This window comes from Mercenaria mercenaria, chromosome 19 (genome assembly GCF_021730395.1).
Source record: "Mercenaria mercenaria strain notata chromosome 19, MADL_Memer_1, whole genome shotgun sequence".
Lineage (NCBI taxonomy): Eukaryota > Metazoa > Mollusca > Bivalvia > Venerida > Veneridae > Mercenaria > Mercenaria mercenaria.
Window position 1 is genome coordinate 28,016,322 of NC_069379.1, and position 11,530 is coordinate 28,027,851.

Consider the following 11,530-nt stretch of genomic DNA (forward strand, 5'->3'; position numbering starts at 1 on the left):
CAAACTGGCACAGACTGATATCGATATTTGTTATCTGAATGAATGTAGATGGATTGGTGATACATGGAGACGTATAAAGGTACGTCACTTTTATCTCTACATTGTAACAATATTTTTGTTTTAGTTTTACTGTTTATATACTGTTCTACAATTCTGTTTCGATATATGTTCAACTTCTAAATTCTGTAATATTTGTTTAGTACAGAACACAGTAGAAATACCTAATCAAATGATACTAGTATCATGATTGTACTTTTGGTCCGGTCTACATTTGTAATATATTTTTCTCTGATCGACACAGACAAATTGATAGTTTGACAGTTTGATAGTCCAGATAATAAGCTTAAAGGTGGTCAATCACATTTAAACAACATTTAATGACATTTTTTACTTTTTGTATATTCTGGTAGAGAATTATTTAAGGAACAAAAAGACCGATTACATAGATTTAGATTCCTATTTGAAATGTATATTTTTATTATTTTTATAAAATTTTGTAATTACTCTCCTTTAATATGAAAGTATATAAAAAGCTGAGTATTTCTTTTTATTTCGATACAATGACTAGTTTTACATTTGCATTTGATAGACATATCAACTATTGAACAATCCGAACCAAAATGCAAGTTTAAAAGCTGTGTGTAGCTTCTGAATTCATTTATTTCCAATCTATCTTGGTTGCGCAACCAAGATAGGCAAAGGGAGATAATAATTTTTCAAACTTGCGTTTCTAATGAATTCCATCTAAATACATAATTTTTAATGCAAATATTTTACAAATATATTACAATATGTCTAATATTTATACATTTCCTAAGGCAAAGTATGTTTATCAAATTTATACTTATGATAAATTAACTCTATCTTGGTTGGGCAACCAGGATAGGAAAATGAAATGTTAAAAATACCTCCAGTGAAAATCTAATTTGTATTAAGTGTTAAGTGAACATAAATGAGTGTAAATGATCAGATGCTAAAGTTTCGAACAAATCCGTTACATGGCCAAAATCTGATTATCCACCTTTAAGGAATACCGATAAATGTGTAGTTATCCAGTTAAATATGCATCACTGTGGTGCACCTTGAAGGGCATATCCATTGGCTGGTACTGGGATGTCCATCTGACGTCGTGAGTCGGTGGGAAAACATGTCGATCATTCGTCCACAAAAAGTTCGTCTAAAAGTCAAACTGGTCACCCTTCATATATATATATATTTTACTAAAGATTGAGTCACAACTGTGGCCTTTCGAATGGTCACAAGCTTTTCTTTTGATCTGGCCTAGTTTTTGACCTCTCATGACCGAGGTTTGCATCTAACCTAGAAATTATCAAGACGAATATTCTGACAAAGTATCTTAAATATCGGGTGACAACTGTGGCCTCTAGAGTTATCACAAGCTTTTCCTTAGATCTGGCCTATTGACCTACTTTTTGATCCCACATGACCCAGATTCGAATTGACCTAGAGATCATTAAACACACATTCTGACAAAATTCCATAAAGTTTCAGTTACAATTGTGCCCAGTTTCATAAAGATTTAGTCAAAATTGTGGCCTCTAATGTGTTCACAAGCTTTTCCTTTGATTTGACCAGGTAACCTAGTTTTGACCCCACATGACTCAGACTCGAACCTGACCTAGAAATTGTCACGACAATCATTCTAACTAAGTTTCATAAATATTGGATCTAAACTGTTGCTTCTAGAGTGTTCACAAGCTTTTCTTTTGATCTCGCATACTGACCTAGTTTTTGACCCCACATGACCCAGTTTCAAACTTGCCCTAGAGATCATGAAGGCAAACATTCTGACCAAGTATCATAACGATTGTGCCAAAATTGTGGCCTCTAGTGTTCACAAGTTTTTCCCTTGATTTGACCGGGTGACCTAGTTTTTGACCCCACATAACCCAGATTCAAACTTGACCTACCAATCATCAAGACAATTATTCTGACCAAGTTTCATAAATATTTGTTCACAACTGTGGCTTCTGGAGTGTTTACAAGCTTTTCCTTTGATCTGACCTAGTTTTTGATCCCACATGACCCAGTTTCAAACTTGACCTAGAGATTACAAAGGCAAACATTCTGGCCAAGTATCATAAAGATTGAGTCAAAATTGTGGCCTCTAACTTGTTTTCTTTGATTTGACCGAGTGACCTAGTTTTTATCCCCACATGACCCAGATTCAAACTTGACCTAGAAATCATCAAGATAATCATTCTTTCCAAGTTTCATAAATATTGGGTCACAACTGTGGCCTTAATAGTGTTCACAAGCTTTTCTTTTAAGCTGGCCTACTTACCTAGTTTTTGACCCCACATGACCCAGTTTCAAACTTGGCCAGAATTCATCAATACAAACATTCTGATAAAGTATCATAAGGATTGAGGCAAAATTGTGGCCTCTAGAGTGTTTTCTTTAATTTGACCGGGTGACCTAGTTTTTGACCCCACATAATCCAGATTCAAACTTGACCAAGAAATCTTCAGGACAATTATTCTGACCAAGTTTCATAAATATTGGGTCACAGCTGTGGCTTCTAGAGTGTTCACTAGCTTTTCCTTTGATCTGGTTTACTGACCTACTTTTTGTTTCCACATGACCCAGTTTCGAAATTAACCTAGAGATTATCAAGACTAACATTCTGACCAAGTTTCCTAAAGATTGGGTTACAAATTTGGCCTCTAGAGTGTTCACAAAGCAAATGTTGACGGACGACGCACGACGCACGCCAACGCACGCCGGACAATGACCGGTCACAATAGCTCATCTTGAGCTAGAAAAATTATGCAACGCGCGAGTCATACGTAGTTGAGTCATTAGCACAATTTCTACTTTTGCTGTGGTCATCTTCCGAAATAGTAATACCCAAACTCTCTCAATTATGAACCAAAAGTCTGTTTTTTCTTGATTATGAAACAAGCGCTGTCTTTCTTTTCTGTTTTCTTTCATTTCTGCACATGGAATACACTTGAACTATTTTTATGTAAAGGTTAATTTTATATAACACTTTCTTTAGGTGGAGTTTTCATAATAATTAACAATTCATACAACCTTAAATCCGTAAGAAAGATCCCGAGTTTAAGTTGATTCCAAATAATTATCCTTATACAATAGTTTCACTCTTACATTTAAACTGTATAATCATGAATGGGCTCAAAATTATACTTTTCCAGAAAATAATAACATATTGGACGTTTTCTCAAATGACCCTTATGAAATTGGTAAGGTGAACTTGTCATTAGGCAGGATAGTTAATTGCCTTACAATTGATAGGTTTCTCAGTAGTTTACAGTTTACAGGGCTAAACTAGCGTTACATTGGCCAACTTTCACCAGGCTGTACGGTTCAGCCATCAGATAAAATGTGCTATTTTAGAGGCTTAGGATTTCTTATTTTCTTGCAGTATTTATATATAAAATACAACCATGCAGCCAGGTAGCCAGGCTAGCGTGACAGAAATTGGCAGTGATGTCAATACATTCAAACTGAGGCCCGCTACCGTGGTTAAACTACATGTTAGTAAATGATATCAGAAAATGATAATTACGTGGATGCTATGTGATTATGAAATGGAATTATAGGAATGATACATAAGAAAAATGGAAAAATGCTTGATAGCATTTATTTATTTTGTTGGGTTGAATGACGCACCGACACAATTATAGATCATATGGCGACTTCCCAACTTTGATGGTGGAGGAAAACCCAGGTGCCCCTCCGTGCATTAATTCATCCCAAGCGGGCACCTGGGTAGAGCCACCGACCTTACGTATGCCAGCTGGATGGCTTCCTCACATTAAGAATTCAACGCTCCGAGTGACGCTTGAACCCACATCGATGAGGAGCAGATGATTTGAAGTCAGAGTCTTTAATCACGCTTGATAGTACTTCATATAGGACATAAATAGACAAATGACCCTGCGAAATTCTCCTCCTTTCAGTTAAATGTTGTCCCGATATTTCATCGTCCTCTACATCTACTAAACAATTAAGCTACAACATACTCATTTCTAAGGGTCTACAGTCTACATCATTCTACAAACTCACTATGTAGTAGCACGCAATTTACAAACAACTATGCTGTAAAAGCGTAAGAGCTACACTAACGTATATTAATACGAAAATGTAGAAAATCTTATCCAAGACATCCATGTCATTGTAAAACGTGACAACAGGTATTCATGATAGACTGCAGTTCTATCAAAAAGTAATAAATACAAACCTGAATCCTGTGTACCACGCTGATTTTGGATGAGATATTTATTAAGATAATCTAATTATTGAAGTTATTTTCTAAAGCAACAGTTATCATGACATGATAAAAATGCAATACTGGGACAATAGTCAATGGATGAATACACTACACCTTACTGAATAACAGACTGTCCACAATCACGTACACAATCCGTTTAGTATAAAACCAAGATCACATGTACAACTATTAAAACAAAATAAAACACGGTCCACTGTTTAAACGCATTGTAGTGTAAAACATGAAGCACTGTAGTGTCAACAAATGTACTTTACTGTCAAATATGAAATCACATCTGGTACTACTGAATTAACCAGTCTTTGGAACTAAACCAGGCTAGTTTCTCTCTGAATCGGGATCCTCTTCTAGGAATAAATTCCTGAGCTTGAGGTTCGACTCCAGATGTTCTTTCCTATGGAATGTCGTATCTAGATACATCTGCAGACCTTGAAGTGGAGAAGATGCACTGCGAGAGGGAATATAAGCAGGAAGTAGGCTGGTTGAAGGGTTCTGTCTTAACAGATGTTCCAACGTCTGACTGAACAGTAGGTTCTGCATACTCAGTATTTTTTCTAAACTGTCCATGTCTTACAGGCAAACCAATTAATGGCACTAGAAGGTTCCTGTGAAGGGTCTTCATACGACTCCGGCCATGTTCCTTTTTGACCAGGAATACAAGCATTTGGTCTGACGCTTGCTGCTATGCAAGCATGCTGGAAAGCCATTATGGAAGATGAAATGCTCAAAAAGAATCTAGGCAGTTGTACGGGCAGTCTTATTCCTCGCAGGTATGGCTTGGCAACGGTATGGGCGAAACGGGTGAAATAGTCAATAATGACCAGCACATTTCCATACTTGCCAACAGACATTTCTAAAGAAAAGAATTCCATACAAACGAGTTTGAGTGGATAAGAAGGTACTAAACCGGTAAAAACTTTACCTAATGTCTTCCGACAAATGCAACGACAATTTCTGTCACGTAATTCAACAAACTGTTCCACACATTGCAAAACGAAGCTAGATGGCAAAAGGTTACAAGTTCTTTAACGACCCTGATGACCAGCGTCATGAAGACCTGTAAAGGTTATTTAACGGAAAACCTCAGGGAGGACAAATTAGTTTGCTGAATTACCTGGAACAATACTTTTGCGATAAAGAATGTGATCCTTAACAAACAACTTGGCCATTCTGTGAAAAACTGTCTGACAAGCGGATCTTCTAAGAAAAAAGGCCAGCCGACTAGTGGGTTTGCGACCAGTCTGAACCAAATCAGTCATACGTGCTGAGGTGGGGTTCTTACTCTGCTCTAAAGCACAGACGAAGTCGTTGAATTTGTGTCAAACGGTTCATTTCAAATTGTATCAGCATGCTCAAGTACCCACGAGATAAGTAAATACATTCAACAAGAGGAAATTACTGATGAAAAACTATGGCTTCGTGGCAAAGTGCCTTAATAACATCAGAAAATAAGAAAGTAGAAGACTCAGCAGAAGATGGCAACCATGAAGGAGTATCAGCATCAACATTTGAGTCACCATTTCTATAGCTAATTCCAAAATCAAAGTTAAAGAAGCTTACCAACGATGCGCATCTAGTTTAGCAGAAGACAGAACATAGGTCAATAGGTAATCAGTACGGACTTTGAAAGAATTGCTGTAAAGATAATCCATAAATTTATCCGTAACAGCCCGTTTGAGTGCCAAGAACTCAAGCCTGTGTGCGGGATGATTCCGTTCATTAGGTCTTTACCCACGACTTACGAATGCAATAACCCCCTCCTTGCCTTCTTGAAGGCGGTACAACACAGCACCTAACTATACACTACTAGCATTAACATTGAGCAGATTGCTGAAATCAGAATAAGCTAAGATGGGGCGTTCAAGAAAATAATCAAAGGTTTACTGTTGTTGAGGACCCCAACTCCAAGATGCTGTTTTTTTCTTGGAAGTACTGGCTGTATTGGTAGGTTGGTAGGATTGCCAACTAACAAGTCAGTCAAAAATCGTTCCATATACCTTATGCAATACCCAGAAATTCCTAGAAAGCACCTTTAATCCTTGATGGACTTTATGCCTTGATGGACTTCGGCACAGTTCAATTTTCTTCAATTCAGCTATCTTCTCTGTGTCTGTCTAAGCACTCAAACTTCTTCATACATTCCAGGACGGTCAAGTCGGTAATATTCCTTGAAAAGAGTGGAGTTTTTTGAGCTGAATACCATGTACTACAATATTGATGCATCCAAGATCTGTTGGACAAGATGAAAAACTATACTTCCTACCAAAGGAAACATCCTTGGCATTACTATGCTTATCCACTGTAAGAACATCAGTGGGAATAGAAACACCTAAGCCTTAAGTTACTTGTCTGTATTATGGGGCTTGGCTGAAGATCCTTCAAAGGGATCAGTTCTTCTAACAACATATACATCCTGCAGATGACAAAGACGAGAATAAGGTATAATAACAACAGGGTGTGCAGACCTGTTACAGGAATCCAGCAAAAAGAACTAGCTGGTTTCTCATGAACCGAGTTTGAATATACAGACAAAGTGGGCAAATTTTCAGTACTTTTAGTGACAGCTTCTGACATCTCTCCGACATTAAACTTGAAACAAAATTTTGAAGAAAACAGTTCATGTCAGATGAATGACTTCTGTTCAAATATTTATGATTCACATAATTACGTAGTTTACATGATTTTGAAGTAAACATCATTTATCTTTAATTTAGATGTTACTGTTTTGAAAGTTTTGATGTTGAGATGTACCAATAAATATTCATATGTTAGAGTAGTAAAATGGTCGTTCAGAGAAATATAGTCAAGTCCAATTTTGTTCAAGTGCTCCAACTTGCCCGAAATTAATTCCAGCCATTGGTAGTTCAAATCAATTGAATTTCAAGTATAATTTGGTAAGACTTATATATATAACTTTATGCTGCCTTAAGATAAATTTATGATGTTAAGATTACGTGTGTCCATATTTCATGCATTTGGCTTAACATTCTATACTCAGATGTATCATTTCAACATGTGAATAGATAAATTATATAATCCTGTATCTGGTAGGTCTTAATTTTTGCAGATAGGATAGCCATGCAGTGGTTTCTTAGAGTATAGGTAGGTGAGGCATTGCCACTGATCATATCAATTTACAAATTGTCTCAATAAAAGTCTTTTGATTGACTAATGTCCATTAGATTAAGGAAAACCATAAACATTATTTGAAATCTGGACAGAAAATACAAACTAAATATGATTTCACTGTAAAATATTTTACAATCAGTTGTCTCTGTTGTATATCGTGATTTTGTTATAGCACTGTCAGTCCCATACTATAGAAATAAATTTAAAACAACAAGTTTTGACATTTTCACATACTGGCTAAGTTTTCTAGCTCAATTTCAATTCACCAAAATGTTGATTTGTTTATAACATACAGTTATTGTTCCATGTAGTACATCATAATTTCACTATGATTTTCTGAATATTCCTTCAGTGAAGAAAACTATTTTCAACAAAGTCAACAACCGGATAACAATTATAGTAACCAGGTAGATAAACAACACATCTAAATTTTCTTTGCATCTATTTTTTATTCAAAAACCACATAACAGCTTTCCTTTCATAGTGCTTTCAGTAAAATTCTCCCTTCAGCAACTTAACGCTGGAATGTATCTCCTATAAAAGTAAGCACAAACATTCCTGGAAGTAGCACTTATCTGAATCAGTATCAAACAAGATATACCTTCATGCTACTCTTAAATTTCAAATAACACGATAAACATTAATCGAATTCAAGTGCAATATTTCTTGTGAAATATGACAACAACTCAGAAAATAAACATTACAAAATTATCTGTCAATAGCTAAGCACTGAATGAATGAAACTGGTGAATGAAATGTATACGGTAATAACAAGAACACTTTTTTTATTTGAATTTTAAACACTACGGAAAAGAAATATCAAAATGTCAGCTGTCACTTTTGTCGTTTTAAAAACTTATGATCTAACGACGATTTGATCCTGCTATAATGAATGTCAACGACAGGTACTGAAGCGTGCATAGGAGAAGATGATATCCAAATGTTTGTTGCCTGTATTTACTATATATTCCATGGAAGACAGTATATTTCAGCGTAATTAAAAATGTACACAAAACACACGTTATCCATTTAATCCAGTTAAATGTGTGTATTTATCCAATGACGTATACACTATTGTGGTCCACCAATTACGGTGTATCCATTGGCTGTTACTGGGGTCTCCCTCTGGCGTTACGAGTCGTTGCAAAAACATGTCTACCATTCGCTCACAAAACTTTCGCTCAAAAGTCAAACTGGCCACCAACTTGTCAGCCTTCATATAAAATGATACGGGATAACGTGTGTTCTTTTTTTTTTTTCGGGGGGGGGGGGTGGAGGGGGGACTCTTAAAGACACACGCAGACAGCAAATGCAATAATTTACAAAGACACAACGATTTCAAGATTTCACTTCAAAATCTTTTCTGGCTTGTTCGCATTTTCATAACAATTCAATAATTACAATGAAATGAATCAAATGATGAATGATAAATTGAGGAATGATCATATTTTAACACAAGATGTAAATATTTTCCTGAAAGAGACACGCCGACAGCAAATGTTATAATTTACAAAAAGAAAGTTAAAGTTGAGGCCCGTCACCATGGTTACACTACATGTTAGTTAATGATATCAGAAAATTATATTTATGTGGGTGTAAAGTAAATATAAAATTGCATTATAGGAATGATAAATAGGAAATATGTAAAAAGCTTGATATTATTAATATAGGATATATACAGACAAATGGCCCTGCAACATTAGAAAAATATTATGTCGACCTGTTGGTACTATTTATGGCAGTATGACTTTTATCAAGCGAAAGAAATATGTTTATGATTTGAAAGCATGTCTTAACTACTTTTATTGTTTTCATATTTCAGATTCTTCTCATGTTAAGAATATGTGCTGATGAAGGACAACAGGTTTTCTTACATCAGTTGATACATGCCATGCTGGAGGAAGGCTTATATATCGTGGATAATAGTCATTTTACATTGTTTGTAAATATACACACATATTCTATATTTTTAAATGCATTTTTCTACGCGCATGTTTCTGTATCATTATATCAGCTTTAATCATAGTAGAATGCTTTGTTTAAATAAACCTTGTATTGCTATATAAACTGCCTGTGTAGTTGTAACTGTTTTCCTTAAGATAGCTAAATGTATTTCATTTGATAAAAAGTCAGCATAACTGTTTAATTTGAAATATTGAAAATCATATAAATTTAAAAACGTAAGTACTAATGACTTCTATCACAGGTCTGCAACGACAATAGTTCTGTTTTTACTTTTAGGTAATTCAACGTCAAGTTTGCGGGCGAAGAAATTAATAACCCGTTAGGCTTAGAAAAATAAAACTTTACCTGTGCTATTAGTTACGAAAATGATTTCTCTGTCCGAAAACGGTACTTCAAGTAACTGCTCAACTTACACTTAAAATATCATATGTTAGCTTGAGCTACCATTTGCGTTTAGAGGTTTAGTAACTGAATTATATTTTTTTTTACTAAAGATTGTAACGAATTTCTCTAAATATCAGAAAAGTCATGTACATTGTCTTCCAAAACGCATACCGCAGTGTTCTTACTGTCAACGTCGTTTAAAGATATGTTTAACTACATTTTGAGCATCACTCAGACATCATTGCCTATCCATCTAAATGAACACGTGTAACAGTGCTTTGAACATATAGGGTATTTAACGTGTTGAACTGTGCGGAAGTGTAGCCTCTTGAAGGTCCGTGTTCCTCATACAAAGGGAATATCAAGTATATCACACTTTTTTTGTAAAATATTTACATGTTGTATATGCTCTACAATTATTTTGTATGCTCTCAACGTCAACCTAAACACTTGGTATAGGATAGGATTTTTTCTTTAAATTGGTTCCAGTGATTAAAATCGAATATATAAAATTTGTGATCGTAATGTACGCACTTGTTTCCTCCATAATTGCATGTTAGTGCAGACTTGACCTACAAAGTTTACGTCTTAATCCCATTTTTTCATTTTACTGATCAACTTATTCCTTAAAACTGAACATTTTTAGTGTTTAATGTAGGCTTTCCTGCTGTAAATCATTTCGACAGACGAAAAAAGTAATCGTTTTTAAATTCTAATTTCTATTCAACTCAACAATTTATAGCCATATCTAAACTAAACATATACGCATATTTTCGATCAAATGAATTCTTTTTGCTTCCAGTGCGTCTATGACTCATAGCTCAAATCTTGTTTCAAACCATTGTAACAGTTCTTTTAATTACAAACAAGAAACCTATAACATTTTCATCTGCATTTATAACATTTTATATTTATTAAAAATGAAATGAAGGAAGCATAGAGTAGTTTCTAAAAAATCATAGACGTGTAAGAAACATTTGAACAAGGCTCTAAAAATACATCAAAAAGCAAAAATGGAGTGTCGCTTGATTGAAAAAAATAAGTGTGCAGAACTTTATGTTGACCCCTATTTTTCATTTCTGAGGCAGTTTGCGGTGGGGGCCCTGCACTTTTTATGTTCTTGTCTAGTCTATGAAATAGTATTTGTTAATGAAAATGCCACGCCATATTCCGCATCTGAAAATAATCAGCAGAACCCAGAAGTGTACAATATATCAATACATTTGTATATTTATGAATCGAAAGCAAATGCTAACAGTGGAAATTGTAGACTTGCAAAAATGTTAGTTTTCTAAGGTTCATAAAATTCCTTTTACAGCAGAATATGGCAAAAGTTGTACATATGATATGCGGATTTTAGGCATTCACATATTTAAGAGATCTGGAAAATGGGGGGTAGTTTTCGTAATCTAATTTCATTTAATAAGAATTACATTACTCGGTAATTTCCCACAATAAATCAATGATTTTAATGGATAATTTTTCACAACTCTAAATACAAGTTGTTTATGTTTTGTAGTTGTTTTTTTGTTGATATTACAGATGTACCTCTGGATGTGTCCCCAAATTTTAAAGGTAAATTTGAAAATTCTTTATCATCAGGCTTTTTGAAATCGGTATGTACATTATGCAAACAAAAGTAATTTTAACATACTTTACTCCTAGATATAAGTTTATTATCGTTCAGAAAATTTACTTTGCCAATTTAGCGACATGTATGGCAAGCCAATTGTCCAATAATTACGTGAAACCCTGTTCAAGGTCGAAAAACTAGGA

General features: G+C 34.8%; 1 long non-coding RNA gene across 1 annotated transcript; it reads left to right on the top strand.

The window, feature by feature from the left end:
- The first annotated feature begins 14 nt into the window (after positions 1-14).
- On the top strand, positions 15-11,329 carry LOC128551081 (uncharacterized). The gene is made up of 3 exons (XR_008368605.1): positions 15-79; positions 9,228-9,347; positions 11,297-11,329. It is a non-coding gene; the product is annotated as an uncharacterized LOC128551081 (long non-coding RNA).
- Positions 11,330-11,530: the final 201 nt, after the last annotated feature.